We start from the raw sequence: 13,551 nt of genomic DNA on the forward strand, positions 1-13,551 counted from the left end.
GCGCTGCTAATTAGCTGCCGTTTGTAGAAAACTGATTTAAAAGTGTATTTACTCTTCAGGCATTTAGCAGACATGCCCATCTGCAGCAGCAGTGAGACGCACTTTAATTCCCCCTAATACGGTCAGAGGTCACGCAACATCAGTGGTTTGTTTGTTTTGTGTTTTTTTGTGATGAAGTTCTGAAGAAGAAAAGCAGAGAAGTGACATCTTCATGTACATGTCAGTTGGGCTGCTGTCAAATGCCCATCAGCTTTTTTCCTGCTGCAAAAAGAAGGCCTGTATATTTTCTCACATGAAGAAAATTTCACCCTCTCTAATGAAGTTGATCGGTGCAAACAACACAAGCCTCAGCCTGCTTTATAGCACGCAGGAAACTGGTAAAATCCTGCAGCTGTTGTAGCAACTTCCCTGCTAGTATACATCCAATTGCCAAATTCAGGCATGCACACATGGCCGGGTTGATTTTCAGATGCACTCGCAAATGTGACAAGATGGAATGAAGTTTTTTGTTCTACAAACTGATCCAAATCAAAGAAGACAATTTACATCCCCAGAAAGAAGACGGGGCATAAAATGTTATCAGGACCCTGCAGACCCTTTCTCCTGAATATCCGCTGCTCTGTAGGAGGAGAGGCTGTATGGATGCATCAGCGACACATACCAACATTGCTCTGGCCCAGTGACAGGCCACGCCGCCAACTTACACTCGGCCCAAAAACAGCAATGAATTACGGTCCACAGATGGTCCAGATCTGGTAGCCAGAGGGTTAGAGGTTGGGTTAAAAGGGCACGACGAGGCAAAAACACATTTTGGTACCTTTTTACCAGAGTAAGACACTGGTTTTCATCCTTGATCGTGATTTGTTTCGAACACCTGAAATTTTCGTACCTTGTCACCTCTCACATATCTACATGCAGTGTTGACAAAAGAGGGGAGAGTCTGACCAGAGAACAGAAAACACCACCAGACGAGTTCTCCTCACAAACCAGCGTGTAAAACCTGGAGTGGCTTCCAGATTTGAACCGACTTCTTATCAGTTTTCATTGTTTTGCTCGTCGTTGGTGTTGGAGCTCCTCGATGACGTGGGTGTTTCATGGAGATGATGGTGATGCACTGCGGTTTACGGTCTGCAGGTGACGTAACTGAGCCTGTGGCAGCAGAGACCAGACAGAAAGATCGTGCCTGATGTGAGTAAACGTAAAAATCAACGCATCGCCTCCTTGAAGTGGGAGTGTTTTCATTTCATATTTGGTGAAATTACGCTGCTCCTTTGCTGCCATTTTCATTATTATGTCTAAAATGCAAATGATAAATTAAGGGAGTGTCGTGGCGTGAGTGTAAACCAGGCTTGTGTGTGTGTCGTATTTCCTGGTGATGGAGATTTGCACGCACGGCTTTATACTGTAAATCTCAAATATAATGGGGAGGAATGCATATTTCTGCCTGTGTGCATCCAGCCAGCTGTAAATCTACAGGGTTTTATGTGTCTGGCCCCAGGTGTCCGTTCCTCCGCCACGCCTGCCCTGTTGACTTCCTCACATGGAATTAAGAGCCAACACATTCCCTCCGTCTGATAGGGCTTCTCAGCGTCAGCAGCCTCTCCACCACTGAGCCATTTTTCTCTTAACACTGCGAAGTTTAGGGGGCAGGTGGAGGAGGGGGGGCGAACAAGGGGACCATTTAATGCACAGTAAACAACTAAAGCACTTCAAGCCTTTAAATCCCGACAGGAGCCGAGAGAGAGGGAGGGAAAGTCGGATAGAGAGAGATGTGATGAGGGAGGGGGGGTTGACGGTGGTGGTGGTGGTGGTGGTGGTGTTGGAGGAGCCAAGGGAGAGTCTCATTCCCAGTGGGAGATGACAAATGCCATATGTCCTGAGCACAGCGCTTGTGTTAATCCTCGGTGGGTCCCGGCAGGCCCACATCCGACTCTGCGACCTCTGCAAACCCCCCACCCCACCCGTCAAACACTTCCTCTGCTTCCACCGGGCGGGTGGATCCGTCACACAAGAGCTCAGGCCTTCACGTGGAAGTGCAAAATGCTGTTTTACGGCAGTAGAACAACCTGTCACCGTTCTAGTCTGGTGTTCCGGTTGCAGCGCGGGAAGCTTATCCCATCATACCTCCCCAAAGAATCCCAACCATTCGTTTGCTCATCAGGAATGCTTTAGCATCATGTGATCATGGAAAATCTCTCTGTTCTTGCCTTCAGGGATTGTTAGCTCCCCGGTATTTGAGCGTTCTAAACAGCTCCTTAACATCATTCCTTCCTCCAGGAAAGGTGTGTGGACCTCGACTGTTGCTTCTGGGACAGAACAGCGACTTTCTTTGAGTGCTAGTTGATAAATGCGACACCAGGATGCTCTTGTTTGAATCAGTGGACATGAGAGCTCAGACATTTGCTGCAAGCGTCCAGAACAGCTGAACTGCACGTTTAACTTCTTGCTGTCGTAAATGAAAAGAGCTCCATTTCGTGCGTCTTCGTTTGTCGAACCAAAGTTCTGCCTTCACTGCACCCTGGACTAGCGAGAACCTGCACTGGCGTTCTCCATCACCTGGAGAACAGCAAAGTCTGTGCCCCTTTTTTCTGCTGTCATTTTACTAACATAAAAGCAGAAGAACATGTAGAGACAGGAGATCTTCTGGACACCAAATCTGTTTCCGTACCTGATTGTCTGAAAGCAGTTCATCATAACATAGAAGGCTATTTCTTTAATTGACCTGTGAAAAGAGAAGTTTCCATCTGGAGGTTCTCATGCAGGGAAGCTGCTTTTGAAAAGAACAGCAGGTTAAAAGGGGTGAGAGGTTCACGCATTACCTGCATATTTTACCGTTCACCTGCTTCTTTATGGACGGCGAGTGATATAAATGCAAAATGAGGTGAGAAATTGGTAATTAATCCTGTGTGGGTGACAGCGGCGAGGCTACTGTAGGCCGGCCCAGCCTCGTTTGTCTTGCTAACATTAACAGGCTAATTTTCAAAATCTAGCGTGCAGTCAATTTCCCAGGATGCCTCGGGGGGGGTAAAAGGTAGGGAGTGACAGGAGGGGCTAATTTTACCCGCCTTATTTACCCCTATGCATCATCCGGCGGCGCTGATCTGACACGAGTGACGGTGGGATTGAAATTAGACCGAGTGTGGCTGGAGAATTTATGACGGCGGTGCGGTATTTGTTTGTTGGATGTGTGTGTGAATACATCAGCGGAGGAGAGAAAAAGCGAGGAGGCGCAGGGAAAACCGGGGGAAATACATCTTTTTAATAACAGTCAGTGAGGTTAATGCAGCTTACCTTGGAGTGCCGACAGCAGCAGGGGGAGCAAGGGGGGAGTTATTTGACAGGGGGGAGACAGACGGCGCACAGAGAGATGTTTAAAGCTGACTTTACCTACACAAGAGTCAGGCCTTGATCGCTATTTGTTGTACAGAAGAGGAAGAAAAAAGGCAGTGGGGGGAGAAGCTGGAGAGGAAAAAGTCTTAATACTATTGTGTGCCTATAACCATCTGTCACAGCTAGCCTGGAGATGAGGCCGAGATTAGGAGGAATAAACGTCGGGGCCGCGGCGCATCGGTAAAGCCTTCAGGGCAACAACACCAAAAAACAAAACACGAAGAAGAGAAACGAGCCGAAAAATCAAACTCACGGGGGACATTCTAATTCCGAGGCATTCATGGATTACAGAGTGTAACCTGCGCTGACAACCGGGGGACAAATGACGGGCAATATTACAGCGAGGGGTCTGGATGATGATGGCGGCGGCGGTGGCAGCGGTGATGATGATGATGATAGTAGCCGTGATGATGGCTGTAATGACGGCACTCGCGTGGTTTCATCTTGGGTTACTTCACACAGAAATGAAAAGGCAGTGGAAGGAAGGAAGGACAGAGGGAGGGGGGAGGGAAGGGAGGAGGGTGAGATAGTGAAAGGAAATAGTGTCTTCTTCTTCTCCCCCCTCCCCCCCCGCTCTCCCCCTGAATGCCGAGAGCTTAAGGAAAGGCATTTGGTGGCTCCTGAGGCATCCGCGGATCTCCCCCCCTTAAATTTACCGTGAAGGTTCTTAGACTCCCTATTCAGGCAGGATATTCTCGTTTATTGCTTTGAGAAGACAAACCTCACAAAAGTACAGTGTCATGGCTTCTGGAGAGCAGAATACTGCCTCCTTTATTCCCTCCACGAATTATTATGTTCGCTGTAACAGACGCTCATACAGTACTTCAAGTCCTGCTTCGCGTTTGCTGCCGACAGCCGGAATATAAAACTAGACCAGTGAGCCTGTGAGTGAACGATATTTTCTGTCCAGTTTGTGACGCAAAGGGTCGAAATAAATGTACTCACAGACTCCTTTCCTGTCTAAAAGGAGGAATTAATAACGGCCGGAGTCGGTGGAGCAGGTGGAAAGGCCCGTTCTGCTCCGACAGAGCTCTCCAGAGTGGGTCTGAACGAGTCCTGACAACTCGTTCTAGTCCTCTGTGGAGGGAAATTGGAGATGGAAATAAATTCACGCCAGTTTTCTTCCTCTTCATCACCACTTGTCCTGGTAGAGGGATGACAAAAATCACATGTTCTAAACAAACAAGTGAATTGTTTTCAGGCCTGAAACAACGCACAGTCTCAAGGTTGAGACGACCTGAGGTTTGAAGACACAACCACTGACACGGGCTGGGAAAGTCAGCTGGAAGAAAGAAATCTAAATATTCATTCAAATCTGAGGTCACGTTCTGGCTCTTCACATGTCTTGTAGTGTTGCTTTGGTCAGGGTTACATCAGTCCATGTAGGAGCAGTGACCCTGCTGATCTGCACTCCTCCTCCTGATTGGGATGTACATTTATTGCTTGAGTATTTGTATCGGCGGCGGTGAGGACAATTGGTGTCTTCCTGAGGACTTTGACAGGTGACTGGTGTGATGACGAGTCTGGTGGACACGGTCGGGGCGACAAACGTGTTGGGTGGCCAAATGTCTCTAATGTCTGAATTTGATCAGTTTGGTGTGTTGGTGTGGGTTCTCACCAGGGTTGGTGACTGATACAGCAGATGCTTAAATAACTGCTGTGTCGTTGGTACTAGCTTGTCTTCTACCACCCAAATTCACTGTGTGTGTGTGTGTGTGTGTGTGCGTGCGTGTGTGTGTGTTGAGCTGCCCTTCCCACTGCCCTTGTCATACTGGTCCCAGAGCTGCAGGCTTGGTTGCTGGTTGGACAGCTCGGGTCAAGGTCTCCCCTCCCCTGCTCTGACCGACGGGCTGTCACGTCAACAAGCCGACCGGGCTGAGTCCGCAGGCTCATCCTCATGCACACACACTTTTTATCCAATGACAAGCTGACACACATAAACAATCACACGCTGTCTCCCAGTGCAACTTAGACCATCCACACACACACACACACACACACACACACACAGATAGACAGGGGAGCCCCCGCCCTCCTGCAGATTGACAGTGAGGTTTATTGCTGCTAATGCTCCCAGCTGTAGAGGCTGAGCAGCAGCATCCTAATGGGAAATGGACTCATTTCCTAACACAATGACTACGAGGGTGCGGCGCACACCCACATTCGCTCAACTGATAATCTGCCTTCACTGTCCATCCTCCAGTTGCTGAAAGTTTTCATCTTTTTAGCTGCTTCCTCTCCGCTGCACTGGAAGTGATGTGCTTACTGGTTTGTGAGAGTGGGGATGAGAGCGCCCCCTAGAGAAGCCGCGTGAGCAGAGTTTCAAGGTGATATGTAAGGTTGTGCTGCTGCCACATTGCACATTGAGTGTTTTATTGAAAATAAACTCTGACAAGAGTCAAATAATGAGTTTGAAAGTATTTTCTGCCACCAATATTTTGAGTTAAAGGGTTGCACCGAGCGCTCCTCGTATAAAACATCTGAAAATGTTCAGGTCGCAGCTTCGTTAAATGATTTCTTACAAGTCTCTGACAAAGGTGGGGAGCTTGAAGCCATTTTGAGAGCCGTGAGAACATTGTGTAAAAACATGAAGGATCCACCACCAACAAATACTTGACACAGAAAAATTAGTCATATTACAATTCAAGTTCAGAACCTTACACTCATGGTACAGTTGCTGTGATATTGTGGAGGATTTACGAGGAAACGACAAATGATTCAAAGAAGTTATTACATTTGTACCTCTCAACTTGAGCCTTGAGAAGCTTCCCCCTTTCCCGGTGTGTAAGAAGCCGTGTGCTGCCTGCGTGTGACCTGGGCGCTACCTGTGCAGTGTGTGTGTGTGTGTGTGGGGGGGGGGTTCTGCTATCAAACGAGTAACGGTGGCGGGTGCAGGAATGGCTGCTGACACGTCTCTGCATCTGAATGAATCTGCTGCTATTTTGGACTTTTCTTCATTAAAGCCATTAGTGTTTCATGAGGCGCGGCGTCCTCGTGCTAATTAGGTGTCTATATTTCTATATCTCGTTATTGGATTTATTTTATATTGTGCTTAATAGTAAATAGTGTTTGAATTTTAAAACATACCTCTTGGGTGCAACATAAAGGGGAATTTTTAATCACGTTTTCTGTAAATGAAAGGACCCGGTCTGCTTGTATTTTTTTTTACATTTTTTTCCTGAATTTTTCCGAATGTGTCCTAATGAGTTTGCAGGTTTCTTAAGCAGATACACACTGATTATATTTTTATATATTTTCCTCCCTGCGCTGTATCTCCTCCCTGCACTGGTCGCAGCAGGAGGCAGTCCAAATGGGTGAAGGGGGTGGGGTGGGTGAGGAAGAGGGGGAGGTAGGTGATCATCATCGCCATCATCACAAGAGGTAAAATGTTGGCAGGGTAGTTGATGATGCCAGTTGCCTCAGCAACCTTCTTATTTTAAATGTATTTATCATTTGATTCTTCCTTCCCGAGGCCCCGGTGATGAGGCGTGCTAATGTAGCGCCGCCCGCCTCTACCTGCTGATGGGCGAGGGGCTGCGTTTCAGCCTGGCTTGACAATTAAGACCTGGGCGACTGTAGCCAGGGGTTAATACCGCTCATTAAAAGAACTAGGTCATTAGCGAAGAATCAAGGCTCTTAAGGCGGCAGGGGATGTGGGGTGGGAGATGTTGGGGTGGAGGGGGCCTTGATGGAGAGGAGCAGGAGGAAGAGGAGGAGGAGGGGCGGCGGCGGCGGCAGCATAGTAAACTCTGAATCTCTGTGAACACGCGGCCCCTTACATTAATTAACCTCCCTTTTTCCTTGTTGGGGAGGTGTGTGTGGGACGGGGAGGAGGGGGCTTCAGGAAAAAAAAAATCCTCTGTTATCATATATGCACATGGCTGTACATCAATTAATTGCATGGAGGGTAAAAAAGGGAAGAGAAAGCTAGTTTACAGTCCTCCCTGTGGTCGCCTGTGTTCCTGTGTGAGCCTGAGTTACATTATTCCAGAGATGAAGAATGGTGGGGGGTGGGGGTGTCTAATGTCTGTATGATGAGTAAAAAGGGTATTAAAATTAAGGAGGGAATCATGGCAGAAATCAGCCTCGGCGTTACCACAGGGGAAAGGAGCAAATAAAAGCCACGGAAATGAAAATAAATAAGCTTTGCTAATACCTCACCTTAAGGAGCCGGAGCTGCACCCAGCTGCACTGAGGCGCTTCGCCCGGTAATTTGTTTGCAGACTTTATTATTAAGCTGTTACACGTGCTGTTTGACCTTCAGTGAAGAGAGCTAGCGTTTAAAGAGTTCTCCATGTTCCGACGGTAAATGACTCCTGTAACGCGGAGAATCAAGATCTTGCTGCCATCGCTGGGAGTTTTGGCAGAATTGAAGGATGGATTAGTTTGATCCCAGCCAGTGAATGCAGACGCAACGTTTAAAGGTAACAGGTTTGGGTGCGTCAGCTTCACACAGGAAATCCTCAGTCTTCTCACCTGCTAAACACTCGGGATCACGCTGTGTTTCAGGTGGATTCAGGCGGCAAAATCAGGTGTCGCCTACCAAAAAAGCAGCGTCCTGGGGGACAGAAGGAGGCTTGATGGCAGAGCAGTCGCGCAAGCAAAGCTGCATGTATGAGTGGGATGATGGAGAAAATGAATGCACTCGCTTCATTCTAAACTACAATCTCCCGTCACATGCACCGACTTTGCTCCCGTGGCTGTCCGGGAGTGCAGGAGGCAGGACAAGTACACTTAGGAGACGCGTGTTTGGTCCCCGTCTGCAGCCGTGTTTGCATCTGCAAGATCTTTGTAAACTACCACTTTTGGAGAGGAAGTCGATGAACTCCTGGAGCTGTTACTTTCGTTTGATATTGTTAGTTTATTCACGGCATGCCAGCCAGATGTCATTAGCATGAACACCAACACCAAACCACGGGAGCAGCTTTTCCTGACACACAAAATGTTGATGAAGAGGTCATCAGTTCAGGAAGCACAAAATAAATCGCTCCTCCACCGACAATGATCGTTTTCTTTTTGCTGCATTTGTTGAGACTTTTTTTTTCGAACTTTCCGCTTTATCTCACTTGGTTTGCAGGCTCTGCACACCGATGATGGCTGCAGCCTGGCGTCTCGGTGTCTGACCTCATCATTTGAAGACGACGCTTCCTGGTTTGAGGCGGTGTGACGTCAGGTCAGGAGACCTGGCGACAACAGCTGCAGAGAGGAAGGTAAGCGTCAGCCATCTTTGCTGACCTCTTTGTTCCTCCTTCAACAAACCCGTTTAATGGACTTGCTGTCCGGAGCAGATGGTCCTCTGCACGTGCAAACCCAAGTACTCCAGCGCTTGTAGGCATCAAAGGTCCGGTTCCGGCATCCTCTCCACAAACTCAGGCACAGACCATCAGGACTTAAAGGGCGCTTCTGTCCTGAAAGTCCGGCGTTCGCTTTTGGTCTCCGGCTCCGACACGAAGGCGGCGTGTGGAGCTGTCAGTGAACAGAGGGGCTCAGTGATTGTCTCAGTGTGGAGTGAAACGCCTCTGTGATAGGTAACGGTCTCTCACTCTCTCAGAGAGTGAACAGAGATCAATTGATGGGGGGTGGGGAGGTAAATTAGCGCTAATATCAGGCCTGTGTGACAGTGTTTTTATCTGCTAATTTCTCAAGCATCATAATGAGAGCGTACCGAGCGATGAAGCGATTTGAATTTAAATGATGTAATACTGGAGATAGCCCTAATTCACCCATACATATTTAATCTGACATATTATCTTGCTCCTGTGATGGCCTGATGTGATATGACAGCTCGGGCCGCGGCGCCAGGAGGGAGGCTGCCTCGGTTTGGAGAACGCCTTGATAAAGAGAACGGTGGTGCAGAATCGGCTCTCTGCAATCAGAGATGTTTGAGACTCCGGATGGGTTTGTTGTGACCAAAATCTTGAGGTGACAGCGGAGACTTTACAGGGTGCGACATGCTGATATCTGAATTAATGTCCTCTCCAGTGATGAAGCAGATCTACAACCGTCCTGACATGTTACACAAACCTTGTCTTTGTACGTCTTTTGTTGTGTGTGTATGACAATTTCTGCACCAATCAAGCTCAGAGATGTCTAATTAATCCCCTATCCTATTGTGATACTTTCAGTTTTTCATTTTTGCTCACATTTTACTTACACTTGTCTCTTCGTATGTAGTTCCTCAACTAAACGGTGCTGTTTTGTTGTGGTGGCTCCTGTAAATCCGGGTGTAGGCAATGAAAAAATATGAGACACAACGCATGCGGTGAAATTAAATCAGGAGCCAGACCACAAGACACAACTGAGAGGACAAAGATGAAGGTCCCTGCACTCCAGCTCCATTTTAGAGTTTTTATTCAGGCAGCGCATCACAGCAGTGACATTTCCAGCTACATGCTCCCCTTCAGCTGTCTGAATAAAACTATTCTACAACTCTATGAGGCCGCTTCTCTCTTGGTTTTTGAGCCGGATGACTCATTTTAGAGTTGAAGGGGTGTCAAGTTTACGGGGGCTCAACACTGGCATTTATTGCTTTATTTCTGTTGCTTAATTTTGGCACAGGAGCCGCGCTTGTTAGCATCACTGCTAGCGCAGGAAGCAGACCTTTTATTGGTGATTCTCAATGACCAGCTTTTACATCACAGATGATTTATTCCTACAATTGGAGTTGATCAAAAAGACCAGAGTGGATGGGTTTTTGCTCTACTCTCCCTCCTGAGCCCTCTCAGAGGAGAGGATCCCTACGGCGGCCTCCTGGATCCCCCTGCGAGTGGTTGAGGTATGGGTGAGTCGGAGTGGCAGTGAGACTCTGACCTGACAGGAGCTGTTAAAGTCTCTCAACCGGGTCGTCTCTCTCTCTCCAGACATAATTCGTCCCGCGCAGGCCACAAGCAGCCGACTGTGTCGTTGTGCCGGCGAGTAATTGCAGCTATAGGAGTGTAAGAAATAAGAGATCTGCTCAATTAACCAATATAGCACAGCTGAGGACAGCACCTGTGCATATTGGATTCCCCGCGTTTTTGTGCAGATAGCATGGCCGATTACCCTCCAGAGTGTGCAGCCACGCTGCTCTGTCTGTTACCTGGTGTAAGGCAGCAAGTAGCTCATGCAACCATATTGTGTTTAATTGCTCTCTGGGTGTTAATATGCACTTGTGTTTGGAGTGCTTAATTTTCCTGTGCCTGGTGTAATGATAAGCAGACTGCTGGCTGCCAGTTGGATAAAATCTCCATGTTGGTGGAAACCTTGGACTCGGCTGAGCGGGGAAACATCCTGCTGTGTTTGTAGAAGAGGCCCACGTGAAATTATCTGTTTCTATTAAGTGGTGTGTTAACCAGCAGGCTGCTGCCATAAAGTTAGCAAGCCGTGGAGAGCAGGTGGAGATACCTTTTGTCTCTGAAAGCCTTTCTGCACGCTTCGCGGCCTCAGTGGGAACTTCAAGTGTTCCTTTGTACGAAGTCATGTTTAATTCTCTTCAGCGCTGGCTATCAGTGCTGGCCTGTCAATGGAAGCTCCTTTGCTAAGCAGCGGCACTCAGAATCAGATCCGTGCCATATCAAACCTGTTAAATTTATGCAGCTCTTGTTCTTAAGCGGGAGGTCTAGACAACACCAGGTGACAGGAAGAAGCCTCGTTTGACCGCTGGACTCTGGGTGGGAGGCCCAGACCGGTTTGGGAACTTGGTTACAGACATGCTTTCAACTAAAAGGAGGTTTTGAGCTCACTCCCCGTTGGAATGGAGACGCTGCTGGTTGTGACCTCTGAACTTGCTGGCAAAAACTACCTGAAATTCCTCTTCTTCATCTTCTACGCTGCCTGTAAGTCTGTCAGGACCACGATGGATCGATTTATGATTCACATTTTTCCAGTAATTCTGAAGGTCTCTTAAATTTTGCATGACAAGTGTGTAAACGGGGCAGCACGGTGGAGCAGTGGTCCTCACCGTGGCCCCCCAGCAAGAAGGTTGTGGGTGGAGCCCCGGCTGCAGCACGGGGTCTTTCTGGGTGAGTCTCCATGTTCTCCCTGTTCCTGCTGGGTTCTCTCTGGTACTCCAGCTTCCTCCACAGTCCAAAGACATCAAGAGGGGACCAGGTTAATCCAGACTCTAAATTGACCGTAGGCGTGGCTGGGAGAGCCAATGGTTGTCTGTCTCTATGTGTTGGCCATGCCATGGACTGGTGACCTGTCCAGGGTGAACCCCGCCTCTCGCCCGTTGACGCTGGGATAGACTCCACCCTCCTTAATAGGAATAAGTGGAAGACGATGGATGGATGGACCGACGTGTGTAAACGGTAGAACACCTGACCACCGCGGTTCAAAAGCAGTGCAGGGTGTCTCCTCCCAATGAAGCGTCAGGATTGTTGTTTGTTCCCTCCGACTGCGGCGCTACGGCTGAAGTAGAGCTGCTCCGCCTCCATCGCAGCGTATGGGTCCACCCTGCAGAAGAGAATAAAAACGGCAGAAGTTTTGTCTCTGAGGCGAAGGTGCCAAACTTTTGTTGCCTCAGGGTGCTGCTCGGTCTCATGCTCTTCTTCTTATTTGTTCCGTCTCATTGTACAACCTCTGGTGCCACACGAACACAAACGCTGGATCCAAATCTATTTTTATTCTTTGTGTGTACAGATTTAGTGCAAAAATTCATACGTGGTGTGCAAAGGTCGGTGAAGCCAGACATTATCTTTCCAGTCATTCCAGTGCTGATATCTACTCTCCATTACACGAGATCAAGTGGTAGACGACACTAATCCTCCTGTCAGGGAAGTGAAATAAGCGACGCGCACCGTCGTTGGTGCCGCCCCCCCCCCCCCAAACACAAACACGACAGTCATTTCTGTTGGCAACATTGCCTCAAATTGCAGAAAAAAGAAGTTGCTCAGCAGATGTCAGTTGTTGTTTATCTCTGCAGTTTTGCGACGCTCGTGCACGGATCTTCTATCAGAGAGGCTTATCCGAATAAAGTGCTTAAAAGCTTTTCAGATGCCTGCTGATCTGAACCATTTTTGGCTTGATCTGCAGACTAAACAAACCATAATGATGCAAGCTTGTGTAAAGATGTACACAGCAGTCAAACAACAAATGCCTGCGCTTGATGTTTTTATTAATGTTTTCTCTTCAGCCTTTTTTTTTTTTCATGGATCCAAACACAGGGGTAACTTTGTTTTGCTCCTGTAGAGCTGCAAAGAAAAGAATTTCAGGCGCTAAAATCTGCTGTCTTGGCCTTGCAAATTTCCCTCGGGGATGCTGGAGGGATGTAATCAAAAACATTCAAATCTTCCTGCAGTCGGCAGGAGAATGACAACAATCCGGCTGGAAAGGTGCGATATAATAAGCCTGTCGCCGCCAAAGTAAAAGCAGCATTAAGTTTTTAACATTTTGTAACAAGGTTGGATGTGGGAAGAAAGTTTCCTCTCAAGACCTGCCGCTCTCATCTCCACGCTGAGACAGGAGGCTCCCCTGAAGTCACATGACGGCGGGGAGACGAGAACCGCTCACTGAAGCCAATCAAAAGACCTGAATTCTATTTGTTTTGTTTCAAGGGAAGATGACAAAGGGGGCCTCAAGGTCTTCTTCAAGCCTGAGAGGGCGGCGAGAGCGGGGGGCTTTTAAGTGCCCGTCCTTGGTGGGACCTTTGCTGCGATGCCAGGTACACAGCTTTTAGGAGGGGAGGGGTGTTTTTCATGTTGCTGCGTGGTTGGGAGTTATTAATATTCTCAAAGACAGAATTTTCTCCCTCGGATTGAAATAATGGATCATACTTAAAAGGGGAAGAACTCATTTCAGGTTTTAATACGGTAAGCCTGTTGGAACCAATTATTGGAGGTGCTTTGCCATTGTCATCTTGCATTTCTCCTTGAGGAGATTAACTGGCGACGCTGAAAAGGCCTCACAGTATCCGGGATTTCGCTCATTCCCAGAATCTGCCTGAAATGGAATATTTTTCTTGATTTATGTGTGTGTGTCTGTCGTCTGTGCGTGTGTCAAGTTCCAGCATGTTTCACGTATTTTGGCTTCATGTTCTACCTAATTATTGCAATTTGATCCTAAAGCAGGAGTGGCCTAATCCTCTGCTGTATTGCAGAAATCCTGTTTCAGAAACTTTGGTAATAAATTTGGCCTGCTTTAATAGAGACTGGGAAAGTAGCGCTGTGACGGCAGACGGACGGC

The 13,551-nt window shown here is 47.9% G+C and overlaps 1 long non-coding RNA gene across 3 annotated transcripts in view; it reads left to right on the forward strand.

The window, feature by feature from the left end:
* LOC147272833 (uncharacterized) overlaps window positions 1-13,551 on the forward strand; it is a 168,323-nt gene that overhangs the window by 38,002 nt on the left and 116,770 nt on the right. For all 3 annotated transcript variants that reach the window (XR_015112630.1, XR_015112635.1, XR_015112641.1), the window contains one exon: window positions 8,468-8,600. This is a non-coding gene — a long non-coding RNA (uncharacterized LOC147272833). The remainder of the gene's footprint in view (window positions 1-8,467; window positions 8,601-13,551) is intronic.

This window comes from Aulostomus chinensis, chromosome 1 (assembly GCF_037954235.1).
Source record: "Aulostomus chinensis isolate RoL2024-O1b breed Wild chromosome 1, RoL_Achi_v1.0, whole genome shotgun sequence".
NCBI classification, from domain to species: Eukaryota; Metazoa; Chordata; class Actinopteri; order Syngnathiformes; family Aulostomidae; genus Aulostomus; species Aulostomus chinensis.